The 16,679-nt window shown below is 46.7% G+C and overlaps 1 long non-coding RNA gene across 1 annotated transcript; it reads left to right on the forward strand.

The window, feature by feature from the left end:
• The first annotated feature begins 5,317 nt into the window (after nucleotides 1-5,317).
• On the forward strand, nucleotides 5,318-14,490 carry LOC106722894. Its single transcript, XR_001358902.2, has 3 exons — nucleotides 5,318-5,441; nucleotides 9,210-9,404; nucleotides 14,170-14,490. It is a non-coding gene; the product is annotated as an uncharacterized LOC106722894 (long non-coding RNA).
• The last annotated feature ends 2,189 nt before the right edge of the window (nucleotides 14,491-16,679 follow it).

Below are 16,679 nucleotides of genomic sequence, written 5' to 3' on the forward strand. Positions count from 1 at the left end.
CTTTTAGTCCTCAGGCATTGCTGAATGCCCTTGCTGAGCCAAGGGGGTTTCTGAGCACTCTTACCCCCCTTGCTTCTTTCAGGGACTGTTATCCTTTGGACCTGGAGGATCGCCCCCTTAAGGTATGACCATCCCTCGTAGACTACCATCTCCTCTACCTTCTGGGCCCTTAGTGCCTCCCCCACTAGTCTCCTAAGCTCATTGAAGTTGGCCCTTCTGAAGTAAAGGGCTTTAGCCTTGTTGTGAGCCCTCAACGCCCTGCGTTGGATAATGAAATCCAGCAGGTGATGATCACTATTGCCCAGGTGGTCAAGGACCTGCAGTCCCCTCACCAGGTCATCCCCCATGGCCAGGACCAGGTCCAGCAAGGTGTTACCCCTAGTGGGGCTGTGTACTTCCTGGATAAGGTGAAGGTCCTGTGTTACAGCCAGGAACCTACGCGAGGGGTCAGACCTGGCTGTCTGCTCCTCCCAGCAAATGTCTGAGTAGTTTAGGTCACCCATGACAATAACATCCCTTGACCTAACCACCTCCATAAGCTGACTGGAGAAGTTCTGGTCTAGCTCTTCCCCGTGGTTGGGTGGTCTATAGTAGACACCCACCGTAAGGTCCCTTTCGCCATGCCCCCCTTGTAGTTTGTCCCATAGTGTCTCTGCCTGACCCTTCTCTAACCCAAAGCTGATCCTTGATGATGTGAGGTGCTCTTTGACATAGAGCGCAACCCCCCAACTTTTCCTCTCTGCCCTGTCTCTTCTATATAGGGTGTATACCCGATTGCCCACCGCCCAGTTGTAGGTAGGGTCCCACCAGGTTTCTGTGAGCCCTACTAATTCTGGGTTCTTACTCACAATCAGGAGGACTTAGTTCCTCCTGCTTACCCCCCACACTACGAGCATTAGTGTAGAGGCACCTGAGGCCTCCTTAGGGTGCATGTGCCTCCCTCCCAATCCCAGGACAGTTGTGGCCCCCTGCTCAATGGAGGTTAATGCTTACCTGGGCTGCCCTTCCTCTTGTCACCCTGCATGCTGGTGAAGCATCCTCTCCACTTGAAACGGCCCCTTCCCTCGGCGAAGCTAGTTTAAAGCCCGCCATATGAGATCAGACAACCAAGAGGAAAAGATACATCTGCCCTTAGGGGAGAGGTGAAGCCCATCCCACCCCAGCATGTCCTCCTTATAAAAACATGGGTTGTTGTCAAAAAACCAAACCCTGCCTTGTGCCACCAGCTCCAAAGCCGCCGGTTAACCACGTCAATGCAGGCCTCATGACGCCTACCCCATCCACTTACTGGGAGAATGGAGGAAAATACCACCTGGGCTCCCATCTTTTTCACTTGGTTTCCCAAGACCTTATAGTACTCCATGATGTTATCCGGTTTGCCCTTGGATGCATCATTTGTACCCACATGGACCACAACCAGTGGGTAGTAGTCAGAGGGCTTGATGAATTTAGGGATGGTCTCTGTGACGTTGCGAATCCTCGCTCCAGGCATGCAGCAGACCTGCCGTGACCAGGGCTCAGAGCAACAGATTGGACTATCGGTTCCCCTCAGGATGGAGTCCCTGATGACCAGAACTTTGCGTCTCCTTCTCGGGATGTGCCTTTTCTGAGCCGGTGATGTAGGTCGGGCAGCTTCAATTTCTCTGGGGACCTGATCTTCTGCCTCCTCCTCCAGCGGGGCCAGGCCCGCATACCTGTTCCTGAGGGGTGTCTGGGGAGCAGGCACAGCAGTTGTATGCACTGCCCTGGCCTTGACAGGAACCTGCTGCCACCGATTAGTTGGGTGCTGTGCATGCAGGGTCTCTCCGGTGGATTCCTGTCCCTGCAGAGAACAGAAATACAGATCAATTTCATCCTCCGCCGCCCAGATCCCCTGCAGCATGCTCACCTTGGCCTGGAGCTCTGCCACCTGCCCCTCCACAGCCTGAAGACGCTCACAAGAGGGGCAGGCGGGGGAGTCACCAGACCTAAGTCCCACCCCTGGGGATCCCACCCAGCCACCCCCACAGCTTGGGGGGCAGGTGGTCGCCAGGCCCCCCAACGGCTCCGTCCTGGTCAGCCTCAGAGGAGCCCCAGAAGGGCGGCACCACAGGGGCAGGGCCCCTGACAGCACTGCGAGTCCTCTCCATGGCTCGCAGATAGTCCTTACCTCTCTCCTTGTTGATGGAGTCTCCTCCCTCCTGAGGAAGACTCCCTTGCTGCCCTGCCTGCTTCTGCCTGCGCGAACGCCTGCGCAAACGCCGGCACGCCCTTGCAGAGCATGCTCTGTTTGCGTGCGGCCTTCTGTTGCTTGACCAGCCTTTTGAATATCAGGTATGTGGCATTCCACTGAGTCTCCACATCCTGCATGATTTTGTGCTGTGGGATGCTCAGCTCTTCCTGTTTGTCCCAGAGCATCTTGCCCCCCTTGATGCTCCAGTGGAAGTAGCCCGCCACCTTCCTGCATTTTGAAATGAGCTGGCTGGTCATGGTAGTGATGGTCATCACCGGGAACCCTGTCCCTCTCCAAGGCATCCCCAACTATGAGGTGGAACTTGTGTGCCAAACAGCAAATGCCAACAAAGTTGGCATCATGAACCACCTTGACCATATTGGCCCCATTGTCAGTGACCATGAACCCGCGGGTGAGCTCACCCTGCCCAGTGAGCTACCCCGGCTGTTCCAGATGTCCAAGGTGAAGTATAAGGCCACCTGTGGACCTGCCTTGTGCAGCTCCTCCCTCAAGTACTCCCTGCATGCCTCATACAGGGAGAGTACCACTGTCGTGCTGAAGGTGGTACGTGAGGGCATGTGGTATGATGGGGCCATGAGCTGCTTGAACCCTGGCCACTCAACTAAGGAGAAGGGCTGGCCATCCAGAGCAAGCATCTCCCCAGTGCTCTGGGTAACCTTGCTCGCCTTGGGAACGCACCCTCCCTTTCTCTCTGCCTTTCCCCACCACTCCAGGGTGGCCTGCTTCTGCTTCTGGGGGACAAGGGCTTTGGAGCGAGAGGGGGACTTCCCTTTGGGCATGCTCCCACTGGTGCCAGGATGAAGAGGAGCAAAGGCAAAGGGGTGGTGCCTCCTGATATGCATCAGCATCCCCATGGTGCTGACGTGTTTCTTGTCCTTGCTCTGGCTGGTCCTGCATCGGCAGTGCAGGCAGGTAGCATACTTGGGATCATCTGCCACCTCAAAATGATCCCACACTACACTACTCCCTCACTTCTGGGGTGCAGATGGGGATCCTGCTTTATCCCCCTCCTCAACAGACAGAGGCACAACAACAGGGGAAACTGAGCCACCTGCCCCCACAACCTCCTCTGCAGTGCCTTCCAGAGAAGGAGACCTGGTTCTAGGGGAACGTTGACGGGTGTGGAGCAGGAACTCCGATTCCCCCTCCTTCCCCAGAATTTCCCTGGCTATGGCACTGAGCTCCCCTGGTTCCAGATGCAGCTCCTCCTCTGGCACTGGGAGGCTCATGCTGGGAACCGAAATTGGAGTGGAGAAGACTGTCATGCTGGTGTTTGTCATGCTGGTGGTGCTGGGGGTTATTATTACTGCTGGTGTTAGTGGAGGTGGAGCAGGTGCAGACACTGTTTCCACCTCCTTGGTGTCATTAGCAGCAGAAGCCTCATGCCTGCTAGGGAAGAGGGTGTGTCTAAGTTGTGGGGGTGGCAGACTTACAGCTCTCCCTCTGCCCCCTCTCTCTCCCCTGCCAGAATACCTGGCACCTGCCTTTCCAGCATGCTTCTTAATGTTTGCTGTTCTGAAAAGTGTGTGTGTGTGTGTGAACATGTGTGTGTGTATGTGTGTGTAGGGGGGGGGGAATAATATTGTATTTTTTGTAACCTAGTTGCTTTCTCCTCCTCACCCCCATCCCTCTTATGTTAGTCCCTCGGTCAGGTGATCTGTATTTCCCTACTGATTTTGTCATCTTTTTGGACTCATAACTCTTAACTTCTACTAATAAAATTCTATCTTCTATGTCTTTACTATATCTTCTTCCATCTGCTTATTTTACTATATCTATTAGAGCTGTGCAAAGCTTCCATAGCCGATTCGATTCGGAGGAGATTCAGCCCAATTCGGCAGCTGAATCTTCAAATCCAAATCGAATCGGAAGACCCATTAATCTCTCTGAATTGAATCAGAGGCCTCTGAATCGATTCACAGAGATTTGGAGAGATTCAGAGATTCAGTCATAGACTGTACGGGCAGGCTCTAGGCAGTGCCAGCAGGAGCAGCTAGGGGCGCAGCTAGATGAGAAGCCATGAGAGCTGGGGGGAATGATCAGGGAGCTGGGGGATTGAACTGGGAGCTGGGGGGAAGCCCCTGTTCATTCCCCCAGCCCCCAATCATTCCCTTAGCTCCCGATCATTCCCCTCAGCCCCTGCAGCTTCTCTTGGGGCTGCCAGCACTACCTGCCTTGCCCCAGCAGGGAGCAGTCGGATGAGCTGCAGCTTCTCCCGGGGCTGCTGGCTCAAGCTGGGGCTCCTCCGGCTACTCCCGCCAGCACTGCCTGCCTGTATAGTCTATGGCTGAATAAGATTTTGCTGAGCTCTCCAGTGTAGAAACTGCTAACTGACTAGTGGTGCTGTGGTTACAGTAGTGTTCTGGGAAGTGTGAAACCCAGGTTGAAACCTCCTTTGGGTTGGGGGCAGTGGCTACAACGTGGTCTTTTGACTTCCTAGGTTAGTACCTCTGCTGCAGACAGAAAACAAAATGGTCCCCCTCACATATACTAGTCATGCGTTTTGGCCAACTACATAGCTAGGCATGTACATGGCCAGTGTGTAGCCCATTGCTCAGGCTCACTGTACATGTGCAGGGCTACTCACCCAGGAATAGAATTTCTAGTTGCATGTAAATGTAAAAAATGTCACGTAGACAGTTGAAAAACAGATGACCAGAAAGGAATAAACTGCCACCCCAAATGCAAACAGGGCTGAAACAGAGCACAGAGGCTCAATCACTTACTCCGGAAGATATTTCTTTTATAGCATGGATTAGGTGTTGATTGAGACAGTTAGAATATTGACCTCAAAGCAAAGGTCTTTCTAAGAAAAGTAATGGCTAAGTCTGACTTTCAACAGCTACTTAATTCTGCTATAAATGGTTGTGGCTTGCCATCCTGGTGAAATTGATTATGGCAATGAATTTTGTATATCTCTTGGGTGAACTCACTATGACCCATATTACTGTGCTGTAACAAGAGTCTGGAAATATGGCCCAAAAATACATGGTAGGATTAAACTGTTCTCATATCAGAATGCACTGTAAACAGCTTTGCATTATATTTCTTGTGTGTACTTTTGTTCTGTTCCTAGGACTCATGAATGAACTGGCAGAAAAAGGTCTTCTTGCAGAGGTGCAAAGCAACCTGCCTCCTGATGCTAGACTGGAGCCTGCATTGTGTATTCACGCGGCTCCCTACACTGACAGCTTATTGCAGGCACTGGGTATGCTGGAGCAATAGAAGATTTAAGATTTTGCCTTTTATACAGAATCAGATCCAAAGGTCAGATCTTGAGGGAATTTTCCTGAGTAAAAATCCCAGGCTGTGGTTCATTGACAATTGTAACCTGTTTAGCCCTGGACACTGGTGTCCTCTACTTGTGCTGCAGGATGAGTCTAGTGGAACAAGTCGTGGGGTAAAGTGTTGCTCACAAAATCAAAGCTTTTTAAAAAATAAAAAATGAGTATTTTAAAAAATTAAATACATATTCATTTTGAAAAATAAACTCATTTAAAATGAAATATGAAATTATGAACATATAGCAGGGATAGGCAACCCCGTGGCATGCATGCCAAATAGTGGCACATAGAGACATTTTCCCTGCCATGCCAGTAGGTGTGCGAGGAAATCGTTTAAAAAACAAAAACAAAAACATTTTTCTTAAGTTGCTGCTCTGGGTTTTCTGGAGCAGCCAAAGGTCCCAGTGCCACAGCAGGCACTGGGGGCAGGGGCAGGAGAACAAAGGCAGCAATGCAGTCTGCGTTCTGCTGATTCCACTCCCTGTCCCCGGGCTGCACCCTCCAGCCCAGCTCAGCCCCTGGAGGGGAGCTGTGGGTGGGTAAGGCTGTGGCCTGGGCAGGTGCCATGGAGGGCCACTGTACTGAATGCTCCCAGCTGGCTCGGCCCTGAGCACTGCCCACGCCAGGCCCCATAGCCAGACCTTTGCACCAGGGGCAACTCTGCCCCACTCATGCTGTACCTGGTGCACAGGGAGGCCGGGTCCAGAGGCAGAAGCGCCCTGAGCCTGGTGTCCTGACCCAGCCAGCTGGCATCCCCTTGCAGGCAGGATGGCTGTAGCCCATCCCTGCAGAGCTGTATGGGCCAGGCTGGGCCCCACCTCAGGTGCCACTGGGTGCCCCCACCTGCCTGCCACAACTTGAGTCTGCAGAACCCTGGGGTTCCCCCCAGCCCCTGCTCTCCTCCAGCTGCTGCCTTGCCAAGGGCCCAGCTGGGCTAGCCTGCCCGTGGCACATTCCCCCCACGCCTGCTTCTCCCCTCACCACCTGGACCCTGCCCTGAGCCCAGGCCAGGCCCTCCTTCGTAGCCCTGGGTCCAGGCTCCCCCTGCTCCAGGACCATTGGCAAGGCCTGAGGCTGCTGCTGGGGTGTCACTGCCTCCTTCTGCCAGACACTGCCTTGGACCAGCAGGCCCGGGCCACAGCCAGTAGCAGTGGAAGACATGGGCGGCAAAGGGACACACCGTTTTTCTCTTTTTCCTTTTTTCTCCCTTCTTTCTCTCTCTCCTCTTTTTCTTTCTTTGTTTTTTCTTTTCTTTTCTTTTTCTTCTGTTCTCTTTTTCTCTTTTCTCTCCTTTTTTCTCTCCTCTCTCTTTTTTCTCTTTTCTCTCTTCTTCTTTTTTCTCTCTCCCCTTTTTGTCTGTTTTTCTCTTCTCTTTTTCTCCCTTTCCCCTTTTCTTTCCCTCTTTTTCTTTTTTCTTTCTTTTTTCTCTCTCCTTTTTTTTCTTTCTTTCCTTCCTTTCTCACTTTCTCTATTATCTCCGTTTTTCTCTCTTCTCTTTCTCTCTCCCCTCTTTCTCCTTTTTCTTTTTCTTGTTTTCTTTCTCTTTTTTCTTTCTCTCCCTCTTTCTCTCTCCTTTTTTATATTCTCTTTTTCTCTCCTTTTTTATCTATTCTCTTTTTTCTTTTCTTCTTTCTCGTCTCTTTATTTTCCTTTTCTTTCTTTACCTCTCTTTTGATCTCTTCTCTCCTTTTTTCTCTCTCTCATCAAAACATGCTTAACAAAAAAGAATACACAAGAACAAAGGTAGTATATAAAGTTTTATTTATTGTGACCAGGTTTAGAATTTAAAGAAAACCCTGTAACCCCCCCCATTTATGATTATTAACTATATTAATATGCAGTGCACCCTGCCATGTATCCCCCTCTTACCCCCTCTTCCCAATCCCCTCCCACCCTGGTTTTGTTTTTCTGTGATGCCGGCACTCTGGCACCTTACAAGGTAGACATTGTGGTTTTTTCAGCACTTCGACCAAAAACATTGGCTACCCTGATATATAGTGAGCCCTAAGTATATTATAATATATTCAAATAATTAATATTATACGCAAATATTCAATCAGTACACACTGTCAAAATTTTAAAAATATACGAATCCCTAAGGTGAAATATGTCACTGGTTAAGCACCTGGAAGTTAAATTAGTTGAAGTGATAAACAAGCTTTGGGCAGTAGGGCTGTGCAAAGCTTCAGTCCCTGATTCGATTCAGTGGAGATTCGGCCCAATTTGGTGGCTGAATCTCCAAATCTGAATCGAATCAGAGGACCCTTTAATCTCTCCGAATCAAATTGAAACCCTCCGAATTGATTCAGAGAGATTCGGAGATTCAGGCATAGAGACAGCTTTAAATGTTTTTTCTTCATACCTCTAGGTAGCAGGGGCTCATGAGTGCTGCGATGCTGGGGTGCATGGAGTGTCCCACAGAATCATGGGGGGGGCCCCCAGCATGTTCAGCAGCAGACCCAGAAGTGGACCGGAACTACTTCTGGTCCACTTCCAGATTCACTGCCAAGCACGTGGAGGGCCCCCCTGCACTCCTGTGGGATGCTCCACGCACCCCAGCATTGCAGTGATCACAAGTCATGCCTGCTACCTCAAGGTATGTAGAAGAAACTTTTAAAGTTGTGTCTATGTCCGAATCGCTGATTCTCCAAATCGGCATCGAATCTTCAGATTCAGATTCGGCCGAATTGATTCAGGGACTGTGATTCAAATCAACAAATCACATCACTGTCCCTGATTCAGGCCAAATCCAAATCTGAATTGAATAGGGCCTGCTTCGCACACCCCTGTTGGGCAGCTACTGCCCTTTCTACTGGTGCAGAGATAAAAGTGTCTTTTTTCAGTTTATTTAGTTTGAATCAGTTTAGTAATTGCCTCATTCAGAGTTGAGAAACTGATTAGTCCATAAAAAAACTGAGAAAATGTGTTTCCTTTTTCCAAATGTCTATATAATTACTAGAGTGAGAGGCTAATATCTACTAGCTCTAAAATCTTGGTGGACATGGTAACCAGAAATAATCAATTCACTTAATTAGGTACAGCTAATATTTCCTTTGTGTTATAAATTAGTTTGAAATGCAAAACATGCTATGATTACAATCTGTGCTTTCAGTCAAATTTCAATTTCTTTCTAAAAGCAAATTGACACAAATTACAGGTAAAAAACCAAAACATCTAGTAAATAAAGTTATTCACCATTTTCTAATTTCATAGGATATAAACATTAAGAAAGTGAACAAATGTATGTTAAATTATATATATTTGTATAAATTTGCACATAACATATCTTCCATGTTAATTTAATGTAAAAACTGTATTCAGTTATAAGTCTAAGTATCTAAAAAAACAAAAGTAAAACAAAATCAAAATGAGATATTTAAATCAAGATGTCTTCCTTGCTGGAATTTAAATCACTTTGATTTTAATCACTCTTCCTGTTACCCAAGGGTGAGTAAAGATATCATAATCTAGGATTATGCCAGTGGCTTAGCTTACTTTTTCAAGCAGGATTTTGGTAGGGACCAAGCTGAGACAGTCACCAGTCACTTGGCTACTTTTGTATTTGTAAGGATGTTACTCAGAATCTGCGTTCTGTTGCCCTATCAAAGATGACTCAGTCTCTCCCATTAAAAGAAAGAGGAGATTAATTTTCCTTGGATAACTAGATTTATTTTGCTTCTCTCCCTGGGCAGGAGGCAATCTCAGTGCAGTGCCAGACCCATGTAGCATTCCTCTGAATGTTTTATGCAGTCAAACCTATGCCTCTGATCCTGAGATGGAACAAGTTGTCATCCTGACACTGAGTGGAAATGAAGCCATAAAGAATGCCGGAGACCTTCTTCGCCAAATCCTTTGCCCTTGCAACAAGAAGTCACCTGAAAAATCAGGTGATTCCATTTCTTAGGGATGGGCTGTAGAGGTTGCCTAGGTTCTGCCTAGCTTGATGATGATCAGTCAAGGTGCCAAGGAAGCCTGGGGTGCCACCAGATCCTTTGAAGGCTGCCCTGAGATGTGAGGAATTAAGGAGGTGAGGAGATAAGTGCAGGCTCAGGATTGTCCCTCCCTGGCTGTTCTCTCACCCCCACTGCCCAGTTCTTCTGCAAGGAGGCAACTATTGCAATCTAAAAATTTGTTCTTGAAGTTGGGTGCCACTCAATTAACAAAAGTTTTGGAGAGCTGTCTTGAATCCAGTAAGGGGAGCCTCAGATCCAAAACGGCTGAGAACCACTTGCCTAGCTACCCATAGCTCCATAGGCTCTTTCAGGACTTAGTTACATTTATTTTCCCTGCCTCAAGAGATGAAGGGCTAAATCCTTTTTCATGTCATGCACCTAAATAGTACGTAACACAATTGTATAACTGTAGTTTTGGGCATTTGCATATGCTTTGTCTCTCAGGTCTGGGCACACAAGTCTGCATGTACCTGCTAAGCATACTCAGTAGGGCTGTGATCTGTCTGGTCAGGTATATGGCTATGTACCCACACAAGGTCACTTAGGTCTCAAAACTGTAGCCAGGGAAAAGCTCATGATGTGAAGGAAAAGGATTAGGAGGATCCTCCTGTGCTTTAACCTAATAGCCTAGCAGTTAGGGCACTTGCCAGGGGAGTGGGAGGCCCACATCCTAGGGCCCTCCCCCTAAACCTGCCTTTAATATTAGTTGGATAGAGAGTAGTGAGAAAGTTTTTGCCCGTTGTGGTTTGCTCTCACCTCTGTGAGAGCACAAACCCTGTGGTTTACTCTCTTCCTCCTGGCCCTACATATCACCCTCGGTTGGCTGCCAGTGGTCTACTTTAAGATGAGGACTGCTGGAGACAGTTCTAGGTAATGCCTACCCTGTGTCATGGTGATTAGCACACTTGGCAGGGAAATAGAAGCTGCAGGTTAAACCCTCTCTGGGTGAGGGGTGTCTAAAACCTTGGGGGACAAGGTTCTTTGGGAAGATGTGATATCTTTTATTAGACCAACTAAATAGTTGGAAAAATTGTTCTTTGCAAGTTGTCATGCACAAACACCTTCTTCAGGCATAGGGAGAGTCTGAAAACACCACCAAAATCCCTCTATGCCTGAAGAAGGGTGTTTGTGCCTGAAAGCTTGCAAAGAACAATTTTTCCAGCTATTTAGCTTGTCTAATAAAAGATATCACATCTACCCAAAGAACCCTGTCTGCCTATGTCCTTAGACCAACATGGCTACAACCAACAAACCTAGAACCTCAGGGCACTTTTACATGTGCTCTGGGGGAAGGGCGGGGGGGGGAGGTGCTTTACAGGTTTCCCTCGCTTTATGTGGGTTCTGTATGTGCGAATTTGCTCTTATGCGATAACCCTTTTTATACCAAAAATTCATTATATGCGAGGTAAATTCACTCTTATGCAATTGGTATGGTAGAAGTCTGCAGTCAGCTGCTTTGTGCAGTGTATTGTGGGAGTGACGCACACCAAAATATAGTCTCCTGTGCTCCTCATTCGTTGTCTGCAGCATGTGTTTCTGTAGTTGCCATCTCCATTATGATAGTGCCCTGTGGTTGTGTGTACTGTCTGCTGCTGGTGAGTACCAAAATTGTCTTGTAAAAGTGGTAGCAATGGGCTGGGGGTCAGTACAGTCAAGGTCTTGGACCATATCCCTACTTGTTACATTGTAAAGTGGGTTCCCTTTATGTGAATTCAAATTATGTGCCATTTTCCAGGAAATGTTGTACAGCATAAAGTGAGGGAAACATGTAATTAGAGCTGCTGTGAGTGCCGCTCTAATTAAAGCGCCACAATGTCTCATGTATCATCATGCCTGCACTTCAAAATGGCTGTGAGGGCACTTGAACTGAAGCTCATTTACCAAGTTTTAGTTAAAACACCCGTCGCCATTTTGAAGCACGGGGACACTGATACACAAGAGGCGGCTGACTGCAGTGCAGTAATTGCCACGTTCTAGCAGACTCAGTTAATCAAGTCTGCTCTCACATGCTGTAATTACAGCACGTCAGAGCAGCCTCCCAGCATGTCTACAGGCATCCTTGGTCTTCAGCTTCCTATGCAAGTGCCCTAACAATTAGGATTTGGAGCTAAAATTTTGGATGGCCTCATAGCTTCCAGTAGGGTCATTCTGTGATTAAATAGATTCATTAACTGGTAAGTGCCAAAGAGTGGCAATTAAAGTGACGTGGAATGTGTCATTTAGGTACCTCACATGAAATAGGATTTAACTCAAATAGTCTGTGAGTGTTAGTAGTGATGGTCCAATCCCAGGCAACATTTCAATGAGTATTCTGGCCCAGATTGTGTCAGTAGGTTTTGAATCACTTCAAGCATGTGCTAAGGCTCCATCTGGCTCTGCTGTAATCCAGACAGTTTTGCCTTTGTCTAACATTTGGGAGATGGCATGGTTTGGCAATTACAGCATGGTTTAGGGGAGTGTGGAAACATGAGTTCTACTCCAAACTCCGACAATGACTTCCTGTGTGACTACTGACAAGTCATGTTTTTTATGCCTCAGTTTCCCTCCCTGCACAATAAGATTATTAATACTGACTTTGTTATATGTTTGCAGATGTACACATAAAAGCTATATAAGATCTAAAAACTATGTTTGTAATTTATTATTACATGGCACTAGTAACACAAAATATGTTGTAGACTGGAGAACATTGCATAGAGTAATATAGATAAGGGCTGTCCAACTCATTTGGCCATCTGGGCCCGATCTGGACTGCAGGGCTGAACAACCCACCTCTGGTGGCAGGGTATCAGCTTATTGACGTGGCTATTGCTGCCTTTAAATTGTCATGACTCTAGAACCCAGGTGAACACTGCCACTGCTCATCCCTGCTTTTCCCCTGCTTCTGATTTAAGTCACCAACAGCAACTGAAGATCTTGAGTTTGGCAGGGGTCTTGGGAGTGTGGAGGCACGTGGTGGGAGCATTCAACCTTTGGGTTCTGGAGCTGCACCAATAAGCCCTGCAGGCCACAATTGAACCCCTCTAAAGCTACATATGGCCAGCCTGTGGGCCACCATTTGGACAGCCCTGACATCTCATAGGTCTGTCACCCTGGCTCACACTAAATATGATCCTACTTTGAGAGTACTGTTGAAGCAATCTTTCTAGAATAAGATACTACTCAAAGTGAGCAAAGGTATCTGAATACCCACAGTCACTTCCAGCAATATGTAATTATGTATTGAACCCCCAAATAGTTTGCTACACTGGAAACAAGACTAGTTTGCAAACATAATAAGGGCTAAGTCATTCTAGTGACAAGTCAATGTTATATTGCACTTTATTACTATAATTTATAGCCCTTAAATGGAGCATTATCAGAGATGTTAAAGTATCTATAATTATATACTGTGCTGTATTCAGGCATTTAGCTATCATTGTATTCTCAACATATCCCTTTCAATTTCTCTACATTACCACCTTTCTCTAATCAGATTGTGGCATTATTCTGTTTGACTCCGTGTTGATGTACACAGGGTACTTTAGTTCCCAGGTAGCCCATTCTTTAACAGTAATGGAACTTGCTGGCAGTTTTCTCTTTTGACCATACAAAGATTTTGACCAGTAGGTTTCCAAAACCTGTATCAAACTCAGCGTTGGACAGGAGAGGGTGTGCAGTCAAAACAAGTTTGGAAAGTGCTGTCTACTAAAAGAAGATTACGAGACTTCTGTGAATGTGAGCGCCTTATCACTTAGGACACATTTTAATTAGATCGTAGTAAGCAAGTTGGAAAGTAACTATATTACGGCGAATTAGAAAGTATTGTAAGCACTCACATGATCATGCTTAGTACAGTCTAAATAAAACATGTCCTAAGTGCCAGACCCCTTGAACACTCAAGTTTACTGCAGCATGTTGTGGAGGCTCGGATAGACAAACATCTGTTTGTCAGTCCCAGTCCCAGCAACACACCAAACAGGTTCAAAACTCCAATGTGGTTCAGAGGCTGGGAGTGACAAACAGCTGTTTGTCTGCCCGAGCCCTGGCAACACACCAAGTGTGTTCAAGACCCTGGTGCAGTGGTGGGGTTGGAAGCAATAAACAACTGTTTGCCAGTCTCACCCCCTGCACAGCAATGGACTCTCCGTATGACCTCCAGGGAGCAGCCTGGTATTAGTTCAACATGTATTAGGTAATATGATTTGAAGATGCTCCTTGCTGGAAAAGTCCTAACTTTGCTATGCTACAATGGACTTAGCATGTGTTTTACTGCTCGAATGATTGGATACTGAGGGCGGCTTTACAAGTGTTTGGGGGGGCGGGGCGGGTGCACTTCAATTAGAACAGCTCCGAGAGCTACTCTGATTAAAGCACCGGCAGCATCTTGTGTATCAGCAACCCCACATTTCACAATGGTGGCAGGGGCATTGTACTAAAGCTCATTTGCCAAGCTTTAGTTAAAGCACCCCTGCTGCCATTTTGAAGCACAGGGATGCTAATACACGAGACGAGGAAGTTCACTGGAGCGCAGTATTTACCACTGTTATTAGTGTGTCAGAGCAGCCTCTTGGCATGTCTACAGGCACCCTGATGTTTTAAGTGCAGTTAATATGTCCTAAGTGTAATGTGCAACAAGGCCCTAAGACATAAGGTCCCCAGCAGACGAACATGAGCTTAGCTACCAATTAGTAATAAATACAATTCTCTTGACTTGCAGATGGGTTGGATCCAGGATTTGAGCTTCTGGGCCTCAAGTGGTTGCCCTGTCTCACTCGAAGTCAGGCCAAAGAAGTAACCCCTTTTGAGGTGGGAGATACATCCTGGCAAAGAAGCATTGATAAGCTGACATCCCGCCCAGCCCTTGTATGTGCATTACGGAGACTCAATGCCTTTGCGGTTCTTGCTGAGACACTGAAAAGACTAATGCCACCTGGGAACAAGCTAAGCACCGACATTCATCACCTACAGAGAGTGATGGCCTTGACCCCAGAAATGGCCTTCAGACAGGCAATACTTTTCTTCTGTGAGAAAGATTTTATAGCTGGTAGGTAGGTGCTGTTTTTGCTTTTTTAAATCTTTCCAGTGAACTCAGATAAAGGAATCCTTTGCTGTGGGGTCTGTTCAGACTTGGAAAGAAGCAAATTAAAATATTAGCTCAGGGTAAAACTCTGCACTTGAATGCCTGTGTAGAGCTCCAGTAAAGTCACTGGCAGCCACACTGGTAAACCTGGAAGCATGATTTGGCTCTAATAGTTTAATACAACTTTGCATCCTCGTAGCACTTTTCATCTGAGCATCTCAAAGTCATTTGCAGATATTAAGTAGCCATTACAATACCCCATGGATCAGGTAAATAATATTACAAACATTTTGCAACTTCATATATGAAGAAACCAAGACAGCCTAAATGCCAAGACTGAGGGCTAATATTAATAAGTTACTCAGCAAGGATTAGCATGCGACTCCCATTCTCTAGTTCACAGGCTGTCCAACTTCTAAGCTCCCAGGAGCCACATGCTCCAGAGGCCACACACTGCACAGTGCCACACAGATACTTCCATCCTCCCACCACTGCACTCCATCCATGCCCATGTGGGCACATACCTTTAAATGCTGCACGATATGGGCACTATCCCCCTCCACAGCATGTGGCCCCCACCCCCCTCCAGGACGCAGCCACAGACTCACCCTCATCTCCTTGCACTGATAGACAAAGGCAGAAATTGACAGCTGGAGAAAGGAGGGGGGAGCCTGGAGCTATGGCTGCTATTGCAGCTGCAGAGATGTTGTGGTATGGGGGGTCAGAGCTGCACATTAACCCCTTGGAGCCCACAGGCGACTTGTGGGATGGCCATGCTCTAGTTCAAACATCCCATACTCTTTAAAATCTGACAGAGCACATCATAGCCACTGATTTCAGAACTCAGCTCCCTGCATAATGTTTGACAACATATAAAAGTACAGACATACACTCCAGCACCTGGTGTTCCTGTGCAGATAGACACCTTAGGTCCTTAGGAACTAAAGCAGATGATGCAGTGGAATTTTTGTCGTATTTTCTTTTCACACTAAAGAAGGAAGAACAGTTTGTGAAACATGGATAGACTGCTGACAAAGGCTTCCCAAATATGAATGATACATACTGGTATTTCCATGTAGTGAACCTGCCAGTTTTCTTCTGTGGAAAGTACTGTGTAGGTAGACCTCCTCAAGTCAAATCACTTTGCAAGTGGAGGGAATATTTGGCTGCCTTGGAGCAGTACAGGATGAAGTTCTTGCTGTTTGCCTCTAATACAAAATACAGGAGCACATCACATGAGATCTAAGGAAACCCTGATTCTCAGCACCCAAAGTTAAACAGTATGCCCAGTTGCATTGTATACCATCTTCTAGATCCTACAGCCATGCACGTTTCTTACATTATGCTTACATGCTTATCTTAAAGAGCTGAAGGTAAGTCAAGCACACAATAACGGTATCAAAAGTGAGGAAGTGTTGGAGTCAAATAAGCTCATTTATTCCTTATATAAATAATAGCCCTTTAGCTGCCTTTCCTCTCACTGGGAAGAAAACGCATTTGCATTGCCACCAGCAAAGGCTTATGTACTTCCATCAGATGCCAGATGTTTATATAGAATAGAACAATGAACCAGCATTATAGAAAATAAGATGGGACTTGTGATGGTGTTAGAAGAAATAGACACATGCTGTTCTTATAAAAGGAAGATCTTTAGATGACTGGGTACAGGTGTTGTATATGTAGAATGAAGGTGGAGGAAAAATAGGCTCTTGAAAAAGGGGTGGGGTTCAGCCTCCCAGAATGTAGTATAAGAGCCATGTGACTTAATGCAGCGTTAACCTGCATTAAAGTAATCTTGAAATCTAAAGTGTAGTGTAAGAAATCAGCTTCTATAGGGAAGAGTTAACTGCAAAGCCAGCCTTACTCATATAAGCCATTGTCAACAGTAACAATGAAGCACAGACACTACTATTAACCATGACTCTGAGAACCTGCAGGATCTCTTTGTAAAACCACTCTGAATTCTTTCCTCCTCTTGCTTTATCATTCAGGGGGTCTTTGTTCTAAGGAGTAGTTCTTCCCTTGAGTGGTTTGTAGCTGCTTAAAGCCCACTATTATCGTCATGGTACATATAGTTACATTCCCAGCCTCAACAAGTAGTTGCCACCATCACACCATGCTTAGTCATAAAAAGCACTTCTCTTTCC

This window comes from Alligator sinensis, unplaced genomic scaffold (genome assembly GCF_000455745.1).
Source record: "Alligator sinensis unplaced genomic scaffold, ASM45574v1 scaffold449_1, whole genome shotgun sequence".
Classification (NCBI taxonomy): domain Eukaryota; kingdom Metazoa; phylum Chordata; order Crocodylia; family Alligatoridae; genus Alligator; species Alligator sinensis.